This window comes from Neofelis nebulosa, chromosome 3 (assembly GCF_028018385.1).
Source record: "Neofelis nebulosa isolate mNeoNeb1 chromosome 3, mNeoNeb1.pri, whole genome shotgun sequence".
Classification (NCBI taxonomy): Eukaryota; Metazoa; Chordata; class Mammalia; order Carnivora; family Felidae; genus Neofelis; species Neofelis nebulosa.
The window spans coordinates 140,253,709-140,266,407 of NC_080784.1; the positions used below are offsets into that span (position 1 = coordinate 140,253,709).

A 12,699-nucleotide genomic window follows, 5' to 3' on the forward strand; every position below is an offset into this window, starting at 1 on the left:
CCCTCCCCCCGACACCCATTGTGCATGGAAGCCTAAACAACAGTTCTGTATAGATCCATCTTCGGTCTGGGATGAACGTGAAGGGAAGAAGTAAAGAGAAGGCAATTGCTCTGAAGATCAAAGTGTTAGGCTTGTCCGCTGGCCTGGGGGAAGTAGATAGACAGAATTCCATACCCTCCTCCGGAGATGATATTCTACCTACTTCTGTTCTATCTCAGCTGCCACCTGCATCTCACTACACTGACTCTCACCACCCTCTTTGGGAATGAGAAGATAAGGGTCCTCATATCACATTCTCTAGGTATAGAGAAGACGACTTCCTGGTCTTTATCTTCAAACCGGCAGCATCTCCAGGTTGTTTCTTGCTTAAGCACATAAGGAGGCTTAACATTTTCTTACTTTTTTTAAAAGTTTGAATGTTACCTCTAACAGTAAGAGGATGTAAGAGCAATAAGAATCTCCCCGAACCACATTCCCCCATGGCTCTGTCATACCTCCTGCTCAGATATACTTCTCAGAGCCTCTCTTCCTTATACCTTTTGAGGATATTCAGATAGACCTATCCCATTGAAGAATCAGAAATAGGAGGAAGTGACAAAGCTCTTAGAAATGGTTACATTTTTCCTCTCTGCCAGATATCTCTGAACATTGCATCACACCAAGATCTACTGTGGTCAATTCTTGCTTAGCTGGAAAGGTGTTATTGGCTGGCTAGCTGGCTTTGGAGAGAAGATCCACTACTCATCTTAATAGTGTATGACTAAAGCATAAAGAAAGGGAAATGCTGACAGTTTTGATCGGAGACAAAGATGGTCTATACCAGATGCACACACTTGTCAGGCCCAATGACTCATTACTTGCTTCAAAGAGACGTCATGAGGCACAGGGGCCTTGAGACTTGTTCTGCCTTGTGGCACCTGGATAAGGTGAAAGGAGTGGGTATTGAAGGGATCCTGACAAGTACCTTCTGAGCATCAGCTTCCAAAGAAACCCCTGGGTATTTTATTTTCACATCTTAAAGAGTTTGGGCAAATTTCCTCGACCACTGAATTGACTGTCATTTTATAGACACAACCATAATTAGGAGTGTTTGTTTTCATAATACGTACTTTGAGATGACAACCGTCAGGACAGAGGGTCAATACTGTGACTTCACTGAAGTCAAGAGCACTTAGCATTTGTGGTGAATTGTTGTTGCCTCTCTCCATTTCAGCAGGAGAAGCAAGTTTAGAATTTGAGGCTGAGTGTAGGTTTTCTTAAGACTTTTCCTAGCCATGGGCAGTTACCTACAGAATGTGATACGTGGAGCATTTCTTCATTCCACAGATATTTACTGAGTCAGGCACTATACTAGATGCTGGGAGAAAACAGAAGAAGCAAGTCCCTGGCCTCACAGACTCTATAGACCAACATGAGAGTGGCCCATCAAGTATTTCCACAGGGAGTTGGAACCCCAGACCTCTCACGGGCCCCTACCAGCCTCAGTAAGTACTGTGGTTTCTCAGCTCTCCATCAAGAGTCAGCAAAGTCTGGCCTGCTCACCTGCCTACCACATCATCTCCTGAGGAACTTGTTTGCAATGCATATTTATGGGACCTACCCCAGTCCTTCAGCTAAAAATCTTTGGCCTTTTTAACAAATGTCCTCAAATATTTCTTATGCCATTAAATTCTCCCTGCACATTTTAACTATGATGAGCCTTTATAGTGTTTCTGAAAGAGGGAACACACGAGCAAGGATGTTGGTCTTTGGTGGAGTGAGCACTGGATTTGTGGCTTTCAGACAGGACATCAAATGTTGGTTTCTCCAGTTGCATCTTTGCTTTTGAGTCTAAGTTTGCTTATCCCTAGACCATTGAAGGATTGTACATGATAGTGCCAAGTTGTGGTCTATGATAGCTTCTTTGACTTTGTTATCTAATTAGTAATAAGTTACTCATAAACAATGTTAGAACATAAGCCATGGACACGAAGAAGATATTTGTAATACTTATATACAAGGCACTATATACTATTCATATTAAGGAATTATTTATTTGTACATAAAGAATTCTACAAATCAGTAGACAAAAGACATTCATATAGAAAAATGGGCAAAGGGTGTGAACACACAATTCACAGAGAAGAAAACTGAATCAGAAAAACCTCAATCAGTTACGAGGAAATATGAACTAAAACTATCATGAGGCACTGTAGTCTAACATTAGCAAAAATTAAGGTCTGACAATATCAGGAATTGTCACCATGTGGGTGAAATGGTACTTGACTGCATTTGGTCTTGGGAATATAATTTGATATGCCCACTTTCATATGCCCACTTTCATATGCCCACTTTCAACAGGTAGTGTTGAGGCCATGTAGTAAAATTCAAGATATAATACCTAGGTCTCAACATTCCACTTCTGGGTACATACGCAACAGAAACATCCACATCTTGTAGGTGTGCACAGAGTTATGCGATAGGATGAGTATTGAAACCTCTCTTGTAAGAGTAAAAAAAAAGAAATAATCTATACATCCATTTAAAAAGGAATGGGTAGGGGCGCCTGGGTGGCTCAGTCGGTTAAGCATCCGACTTCGGCTCAGGTCACGATCTCACGGTCCGTGAGCTCGAGCCCCGCGTCGGGCTCTGGGCTGATGGCTCAGAGCCTGGAGCCTGCTTCCGATTCTGTGTCTCCCTCTCTCTCTGCCCCTCCCCCGTTCATGCTCTGTCTCTCTCTGTCTCAAAAATAAATAAACGTTAAAAAAAATTAAAAAAAAAAAAAGGAATGGGTAAATAAAATGAACAGTTAGAAGTGATCATCTAAAGTAACTGATTGAATCTCCAGAATTTTATGTTGAGTGAAAACAGAGAACCAAATACTCAGTATGAATCATTTATATAAACAAAATATATTTCCACTGGTAATTAACACAAAAAACAAAAATAATATTCTAGGTTCTCTAATGCACATTTATGTTTGTAAAAGTTTTTTAATGAAATAAAAGAAAATTTGTTGCATGAGAATAATAGGAAAGGGATAGATAGGTGGCATAAAAAGATGTTTGACTATCTGTCATTTAACTCCATAAAAGCAAAATATTAAAACCTGGAAGAGAGACAACCAAACATTGACTGTTGCTAAATCTGGATCGTAGGGTTGTGAGCATTCGTTATTATGTTATTCTTTATAGTTTTCTACAACACTAATGTTTTTGAAAATTAAAAAAAAAATGAAACCAATTACTCTTTGTTTTCTCATCCCTGGAGAATCTATATGGATCTACAAGAGGTAATTGCTAACCTGGAATGCAGTGAGGGGTCCTGGGATACCTACTGGCTGGGCCATCTGGGTTGACTGGGGACTGTTGGAGGTCCCCAGAAGACTTTCAGGACTCACCCATGGAGGGAGGCCCCAAGAATGTGAACCATGTTTGTAGTATATTTGTATTTGTTTTTAATGCTCTCAGCCACTATTTATGCAGACAGTGAAATTACCACTCAGAGACTCAGAGAATAAATAGCTCTTTCTTCTCTTCCATGTCCCTGCTTCTCACCCCCCACCCACCTGCGGTTTGGCAGCCGCACTTGACTGCCTTACAATTGGCCGCCCCTCTCCATTTCTATTTTATCTTCCTGTCTGGGAGGTGGTTGCTGTGGGAGTATGAAGGAGACAAGGAAAGGAGAAAAGAGGGAGAATGTAATTGACTCTGTATAAATGAAGGACATCTCTTGGCTTATCCAAAAGGTCAAGTTTCATGCCCTGACCCACGCATGATTTTAGAGATGAAGGCACTGGGGATTCTCACTTCCAGGCTCCTCAGCAGTTTTGTAGTGACCCGGAAGTTTTATGCTGCCTGTCTTCCAGAAATGTGACACATGTGTGCGCGTGTGCGTGCACACACACACACACACTCCTACCTCCCATGTTTTAGTAAAACCTCTGGTTTGTTTGGGCAGCATCTACACCAATGAATAAACACCAGGGTTCAAGAGAGTGGAACACAAGGCATCACGTTCATTTTAACCTGCTCCCCCATGTATGCATTTAGGTTTCAAGCTCCAAATGATACAAGCCAGAGGAAAAAGAGAGCGTATTTTTCTCTGCAGTTAATGTGTTATCATTTGGCTTTGATATGCAACTATCCAGGTCTCTCTCATCTTGGAATGAGGTTAGATGTTTGTTGATTCTGTCCATCTAGCGAAGAGCTGTCTTGGTGTCATATAAAGCTGTGGTTTCCAAAAGATGTGATCCTAGTGCCAGCAGCATCAGCATCACTTGGAAACTTGTTGGAAGTGCACATTCTTAGACCCTCCCCAGACCAGCTAGTAGGTAAAGACTCTGGACCATCTGGGTTTTTAACAAGGCCTCTAGGTGATTCTGCTGCACAGTGAAGTCTGAAAGCCTGTGTTACAGAGAAACAGCACTGATCCAGGGATCTGGAGATGAGAGTTCAGATCTCAGTGCCTTTAAGCAGCTGTGCGACCTTGGGCAAATAACTCATTAAGATCAAGTGTTTCTTTATATATATTGTAAACAGCAGCTATCTAATGAATGAGTAATGTCTATGAAAGTTCTCTGAAAATTGAAGGATGGTATAATTTAAGTTGTTATTATTGCTGTTATCTCATCCTGGGAGTGGTTTTGTTTGGTAAATCAGATGTTCTGATTTAAGACTCTCTTCTGCTTCTCTTAGAAGCAGCTTGTTACTATCCATGAAGAGTTGCCAGATTTAGCAAGATACAGGACACCCAGTTAAATTTGAATTTCTAATAAGCCATAAGTATTTTTTAAACATAGATATGTCTCAAATATGGAGCAGATATACTTACATTGAAAAATAACTCATTGTTTTTAAAAAGTCATACATTTGTAATAATTTAATCTGGTGTCCTATATTTATTCTGGCAACCCCATATGTATAGGGTCTTTTTTTTTTAAGATTAGAAACTGGGTCTTCATGATTTCAAAATGTTCATGGATAACAAGGAATGCTTCAAGGTTCAAGTAACAGAAACTCTTAGTTTTTTTTTTTTTTTTTTTTTTTTAACAAAAGGAGTTTATCTTATATAGCAGGTAATCTTGGAGAGAGACAATTGTAGGAAAGATCCAGTGGTTCAAAGACATCAAGGATCTAGTTCTGAGTTCCTGTGATTCTCTTGGTCTTTCCCTCCTGATCACAAAATGGCTGCCATGGCTCTAAGCATCATACCCTCACAGAGCTTTCTTGTCAGACAACTTCATGGTATCAGGAAGAGGAATTTTTTTTTTCAGAATCTTCCTGGAAAACTGGAAAATTACCTAGGTTTTCCATTCACTAGAGTGGAGGAATGAGCTGGGAAGCATTTGGGGTAGCTGAGTGGGGTAGCTAAGTATCTGCCAGTGTTGAGCAAATATTTATTGAATGCCTACTAGATGCCAATCCTTATGTCTAGTGTTAGAGACACAGAATGTGTAAGACAAAGTTCCTGTCCTCCAGGAGATTTTCCTCAGGAAGGCACAGTTAACACAAGATTTGATATCATTAGCTATGTGCTTTGTAGAACCCTAGTAGGTTCTAGGTGTAATGAGAGCCTGGGGCGGGGGGTGGGGGGGCACTTCTCTCAGGTCAGAGTTGAGAAAAGGCCTCCTGAGGAGACATTACTTAGCAGATAGTAGATGCTTGGGATTGTGTGAGGATCAAATAAGTACATGTATATACAAGTCTTTATTGTAGTTTCTGCACCTAATAAGGATGCAATAAATGTTAGCTCTTGTGATTACTATCACAGTGGGAGTCAGTGGGTGCTCTGTCACATGGATGCCCATCTTTTATCAGCTGATCTAGATTAGGGCATATGACCTGCCTTACCTTACACAAGGTTAAGAGGTTGACTATGAGTGGTGAAATTAAGCAGAAACTAGGCAGATGCCAGAGCCAGGGAAACTAAAATTCATACATCCAAAGAACTGTCTAATCAGTGTTCCTCAAAATTTTTATAGCCCCTGCTTCTTTATGTATATAAGTGTATGATCCTCATATGATTATTGATGTTAATTGAAATTTAAAACAAATTCAAAACTGTAGCTGAAACCAAATCAAAACAATGGGACAATATACTGCTTATTTTCAAGTTGTATCACATCTCCCCTTCCCCAGCAAAATCCATTTAGGCACCTACCTTTTGCCTACCCTGTTAATACATTATTGCTTTGAAGATCATGTGGATTGGTGGGTTTTAATTCTGTGATTACCCAAGTCTCTGGATGGTGCTACTTCAGGGACTAAAGAGAAGGCCAGATTTTCTAGACCCATGTGCATGCATGCACATGTGCGTGCGCGCGCACACACACACACACACACACACACACACAGACACACACAAGACTTCCATATAGCTAGAGGTCAAAAGCCAAGATGGAAGAGTCAGTCTCCCTGCTCTACTAACGGTGACTTCGGGCAAATTTTTTAACTTCTTTGTGCTTTGGTTTCCTCATTTATAAAACAAGAATGACAATGAAATTCCTATCTTACAATGTTAAGAGTGAGAATTAAATGAAGTAACCCACCTGGAGTGTTTATTAGCACAAAGCCTGGCAGATTCTAAATATGCAATGATTGTGACTTTTTAGTGGTCCCATTTTTATTATTACATATTGGTAGTTTGAATTACGACTTTATACAAGAAAGAATTTCAGTGCCAAAAAAGAAAACCACAGGAAAGGCCACTGTTCTCATCAGCACCCCCTTCCCCACCTTCTTCTATAGCTTAAGACACTGAGGTCTGGAGAAGGTAATTGACTTGTCTGAGGTCATTTAGTTAGTGGTAGACTTGAGTCCAGACATCAGGTCCCCAGACCATCATGGTAAAAATTATACAGACTCACAGTTCACAAGGTTTTTACAGCTCAAAAGAATTTTACTTGAATTATTGTAAAACTGGCCACAGATAGCAAGAGTCGATATGAATGTATCAGGTACTGGTTTCCATGCTTTGAGGTATGATGTGAACCGTGGATATACCCACTGTAACAGCAGATATTAGCATCCACTTGGCCACTGACTTTTCGACTGCTACCCCAGACCCGTTCCACCCTCAGCAGTTTTAGAGAACAATCTCTCCTCCTGGCTGGCTGAACCCTCACTGAGCCACCAAGTAAACTCAGGGAGGTGGGCTTAGAAAACTAAGTTGTCCCTTCCAGAGAAGAAAGTCACCCACACTCCTTATAGGTATTCCATTCTCATGGGCTCCCAGTCTGGAATCCCAGAATTTATCTTTAATTCTCCTTTCCCGCCCCCACCCCCACTCCATTCCTATGTTACTGTCTAACTTTTCTCCAAAACCTGGGTCTACTTGTTTCACTAATGTAATCTCTTCTACTAGCCAGGTCATTCCTCTCACTGGACCCAGCAAATCATAAATCTGATTAAGATGGGCTTGGACAATAGGAGTTATTGTCTCACATGACGAGAAATCAAGGAAGGCAGCTGCAGAGTTGATTCAGTGGCTCAATATTGCCATGGGTGCTGGACCAATTCCTCTCTAATTTTCTTGTGTTCATTTAATGATACAAGATGACACGTACCACAGCTCCTGGGATTGTGTCCTTTTAAGACAGTGTCCTGGGTAGGACATTCACCCCTCCCCGCCCTCCCTACCCCTGTCTCTCCTTGTTTATGATAGAAGACCTTTCCAGAGTCCCTCTGGACATTCCCTTCTGTGCCAGGATGGATTCAGTTGTCTGTGCCCCAGCTGCAGGGGCATTTGGGAGACTCTGAACTCAGGTAGGAGGAATGGAGGGAGGAATGACTGTTTGGTAGGTGTATCAGTTTGCTGGGGCCACTGTGAGAACAACAGCCTGGGTTTAAACAATAAGTATTAATTTTTCCATAGTTCTGGAGGCTGGAAATTCATAATCAGTGTGCTGACAGCATTGATCTCTTCGGAGGCATCTCTCCTTGGCTTGTAGATGGCTGTCTTCTTGCTGTTTGCTCCCATGGCCTTTCCTCTGTGTGTGTGCATCTCTGGTGTCTCTCTCTATATCCACATCTCCTCTTCTTTCTTATGAGGACACTGGTCAAATTGGATTGGAGCCCACCCTGAAGGCTTCATTTAATTTAATCATCTCTTTAAAGGCCCTGTCTTCAAATACAGTCACATTTTGAGGTACTGGAGGGGGGCGGCTAGGACTTCAATATATGAATGGGGGGGAGGATACAATTTAGCACCTAACAGTAGGTAACCAACTGTACCTGTCACCTTGCCATTGACAGATTTCTTTCTGCCTTTCCCAGAGTCTTTGCTTGTTCTATCCCTCTGATCCACAACCACCTTCTTCTCTTCAGATATCCAAAAGACACTCATTTTCCAAAACAAATCCAAAGTTCTCCTCCCCCAGGGATCCTGTTCCCACACCTTTCCTCATCTTGCCAGCCCACTTACATTGAATTCTGCCTCTCAAGCCATATGTCTGCATCTTCACTGTTGAAGATTTGTCAGCTGGGAATAACTCGATTAGAGCTGATATTATAGACAAGTCATGACATCACACAGTGTGAATTCTTGTTTAGACAAAACCTGGGTTTTATTGAACTTTGAAGCTAGGAAAGAGTCATCATGCTGAGATCGGAATGTGATCTGAAACCTTTCCTCAAATCTGCAGGTGAGTTCATGGGTGTCACATGTTAAAGTGGGGACGTGAGAGGAATGTGGGACTCAATCTGGGATCTTTTGAGGGGACTTTAGAATAAGAAGCTGGAAAATGAGTATTTAGTTACAAAAGGGAAATTGGTTGGGCACCATTTTATTTTTATTTTTATTTTTTTTTAAATTTTTTTTTTCAACGTTTTTTATTTATTTTTGGGACAGAGAGAGACAGAGCATGAACGGGGGAGGGGCAGAGAGAGAGGGAGACACAGAATCGGAAACAGGCTCCAGGCTCCGAGCTGTCAGCACAGAGCCTGACGCGGGGCTCGAACTCACGGACCGCGAGATCGTGACCTGCCTGAAGTCGGACGCTTAACCAACTGCGCCACCCAGGCACCCCGGTTGGGCACCATTTTATATACGTTGAATTCCCAGTGAGGAGATCCTCCACAGAAAAATAGTCTTGTGCTATATGCTTTCTCCTCTCCACGTGTTATGCTTATTATAATGTGTTAGTATGGAAATGGGAGAATGGCAATTTCAAGATTAAAAAACTCAGCTCGTAGACTTTTATAGCAGCAACCATGTTTCAATTTTATTTTGAAATGTGCAATTAACTCCCTCATCCTCTATAAAAAGAATGTATGTCTCAGAGGAGGGATCTGGAGTCGCTTATTGATAAGATCCTCCTGGGTATGGAATTCTCATTTGCCACAGCTTCTCTTGGTGACTTTTTAGAATGGACTTTTGCAAGGTTATTTTGAATCTGGAATTTTTTTAAAAAGAAACTGCTACTACGTTGACCTGCTTTAAGGCGCTGTGCTTTTTTTGTTTTGTTTTGTTTGTATTTTTTGTTTGTTTTTTGGTATTTATTAATTTAATATAATTTATAGTCAAGGTAGCTAATATACAGTGTATACAGTGTGCTCTTGGTTTTGGGGGTAGATTCCCGTGATTCATCACTTACATACAACACCCAGTGCTCACCCCAAAAAGTGCCCTCCTCAATGCCCATCACCCATTTTCCCCTCACCCCCACCCCCCGCCATCAACCCTCAGTTTGTTCTCTGTATTAAGAGTCTCTTATGGTGTGCCTCCCTCTCTGTTTGAAACTATTTTTTCCCCTTCCCTTCCCCCACAGTCTTCTGTTAAGTTTCTCAAGTTCCACATAGGAGTGAGAACATATGATACCTGTCTTTCTCTAAGGCACTGTGCTTTCAAGTTGCTCCCCTCTGTCAGTGCAAAGGTCTTTTTATCTCTGATCAGTGATGGACTTCAAAGAGAGGGACAGGTTTGCACATCGTCCTCTCCACCAATTCCTTTTTTGTAGCTTTTATTGAAAGGAGGCCAGTGCATGCCTACATACATGACATGCACACAACGTAACAGGTGTCCTGGGCCAGAACCTTTCTTTCAAAGATCGTCCCCCCAGTGATGTTATGAGCCATGAAAATGGTCTTGCAAGTCAACAGCACTTTGTTGTCAGGCTTATAAGGAAAATACAGTGTCAGAAGTTTGGCTTTATGGTTAAATGATCCTCTATTTTGTCACATGCGCGTCTGGCATGCTTTCTTATTTAAATCAGCAGAGGTCTATCAACTCTAATCCACTGTGGTAAGTTCTAAGTTACTGGCATAAATAAAGTGCAGTAGGAACATGAAGCAAGGCACCATTAGCTCTGTCTGACAAAGGAAGAATCAGAGATGAGTTGAGATGGAAGGAAACCTTGAAAATTAATAGAGTCGAATTTTGCCAGATTGGAGAGTACATAGAATTCTGGGCAAAGGCAACTGCATGGAGGGGTGAAAATGCAGGGTCTGGTGAGGAGATGTAGAATCATCACAGAATAGTCAAGGCACTGGGACAAGGCTAGGTAGTTGAGATTTTAGAGAGAAGAAACAAATGCACAAATTAGGTCTTACAGGGTGCTAGGTATTGTGAAATCGGACAAAGGAGCCTCAGTGGAATAACAGAGTATACAGAAAAAGATCTTGGCACTAATATTTCATACGATTGTAGGGACCATAGACTAATAGTTGTAAAGTAGTTAGAAAAAGTGTTGTATTACATGTTCTTAATGAAATTATTTGGACAATAAGTGCATATTTAGATACAGGGTTTGTGTAGAGGTCAGCATATTCACAGAAGTCTTCCTGGAGCGGGTGGGGTTGGGCCAAGGTCTGGCAGGTGAGAGAGACTTGAATTATGAGAGAGGAGAAGAGAAAGCATTCTCCCTGAGCAAATGAGTAGGACTGTGGGGGCAGAGGTGGTAGATATGAAGGACAATAAATAAATGAGCCCAGGTTTCTGCTGTGGAGTTGATTGGTTTACTTAAGTACTTCTCAATACTGACTGCGCTTTGGAATCACCTAGGGAGATTAAAAAAAATATTGATGGCTGGGCCCCTCACCCAGAAATTCTAACTAAATTGGTCTGGAGTGTGGCCTGAGCAACAGGATTTTTAAAAGCTTCCAGTTGATCAATGGTAGTGTATAGCCGGGTTTAGTACGGAGACCAGTACATTCCAAGATGAGGACTTTGGATTTGGTTTGACGGGCATTGCATGTTCTTAAGTGATGGAGAAATAAAAGTGATCTGTTCGAGGAAGATGGTGGTTAAAAAGTGCATTGGAGAGAGTAAAGCTCATGGAAATGAGCCCAACCAGAAATTCATGGGGAAGTCCTGGTGTGAATTATCAGAGCATCAGGCTAGCCTTGTGTCCTTGAGCAAGGAAGGAAAAGGGCAGGCCCCAGAGATGCATTAAAGACTCATCCCGAGGGGCACCTGGGTGGCTCAGTTGGTTAGGCTTCTGACTTCAGCTCAGGTTATGATCTCATGGCTCGGGCATCCAAGGCCCGCGTCAGGCTCTGCTCTGACAGCTTAGAGTCTGGAACCTGCTTTGGATTCTGTGTTTCCCTCTCTCTATGCCCCTCCTCCCTCTGCCCTCCCCCTCCCCCCCAAATAAATAAACATTAAAGAAAAAAAAAAGACTCATCCTGAGAACCTAATGACAGCAGGATTTAGCAGGGAGAATGCTGATTCTGGGAGTAGATGGACATGGGTTCAAATTGCAGCTCAGCCCAGTTTTTAGCATTATGTCCTGGGCAAGGCCTTTAACTACTCCTTTGGGTCATCTCTCTGCTGTAGAGATGATAAACCTGACAATTGCAAAGGAGGAAGAGTAAGATGAAATATACAAAGTACCTAGCATAGAGCGAGTATTCGATAAAAGCAACCTATGGTATCATTTCCATAGGGAATTTAAAAAGCTGGCTAATTCCATAGGGAATTTAAAAAAACTATGGTATCATTTCCATAGGGAATTTAAAAATAAAAGAGCATTTATTTTGCAGACAGACCAGTGATCTAAACCCAGCTCAGCCCCTTGAATATCATGTGACTTTGGATAAGGGACAAGATTCTCCACACAAATCTTCCCATCTGTAAAATGGGAACAGTAAAATAGTACTTCCTTTCTTTTTAGGGTCCAGTATTATTCCCTTGAATGAATATAGTACATTTTATTTACCCATTCCTCAGCTGATGGACATGTGGGTTGTTTCCACTTTTGGGCTATTATGAATAATGCTGTGCACATTTGCATACATGCTTTTTGTATGGATGTATGTTTTCATTTCTCTTGAGTATATATGTGGGAATGGAATTGCTAAATCATATGGTAACTCTGTGTTTAACATTTTGTTTTCCACAGCATCTGTACTACTTCACATTCTCTTTTTAAAAAATTTTTTTTAACATTTATTTATTTTTTGACAGACAGAGAGCATGAGTGGGGGAGGGCAGAGAGAGAGAGAGAGAGAGGGAGACACAGAATGTGAAGCAGGCTCCAGGCTCTGAGCTGTTAGCACAGAGCCCCATGTGGGGCCTGAACTCACAAACCACGAGATCATGACCTGAGCTGAAGTCAGATGCTTAACCACCCTTACTGTCAATATGTAAGAGACCCAATTTCTCCACTTCCTTGCCAATGTTTGTTATTATTTGTATCTTTTATTATAGCCATTTTAGTGGGTATGAGGTAGTATCTTATTGTGGTTTTGCACTTTTCTATTAGCTAATTATGTTGAGCAT

The 12,699-nt window shown here is 41.5% G+C and overlaps 1 protein-coding gene across 5 annotated transcripts in view; it reads left to right on the plus strand.

Annotated features, from left to right (window-relative positions):
• The window catches only part of RASGEF1B (RasGEF domain family member 1B), a 580,386-nt gene that overhangs the window by 365,827 nt on the left and 201,860 nt on the right, over positions 1-12,699 (plus strand). The window contains exon 1 of one of the 5 annotated variants that reach the window (XM_058722121.1): positions 1,470-1,484. The exons of the other annotated variants lie outside the window; for them this stretch is intronic. The gene's annotated coding sequence lies outside the window, so the exon portion shown is untranslated. Of the gene's footprint in view, positions 1-1,469; positions 1,485-12,699 lie in introns of those variants that run through there. 5 annotated transcript variants of the gene reach the window in all.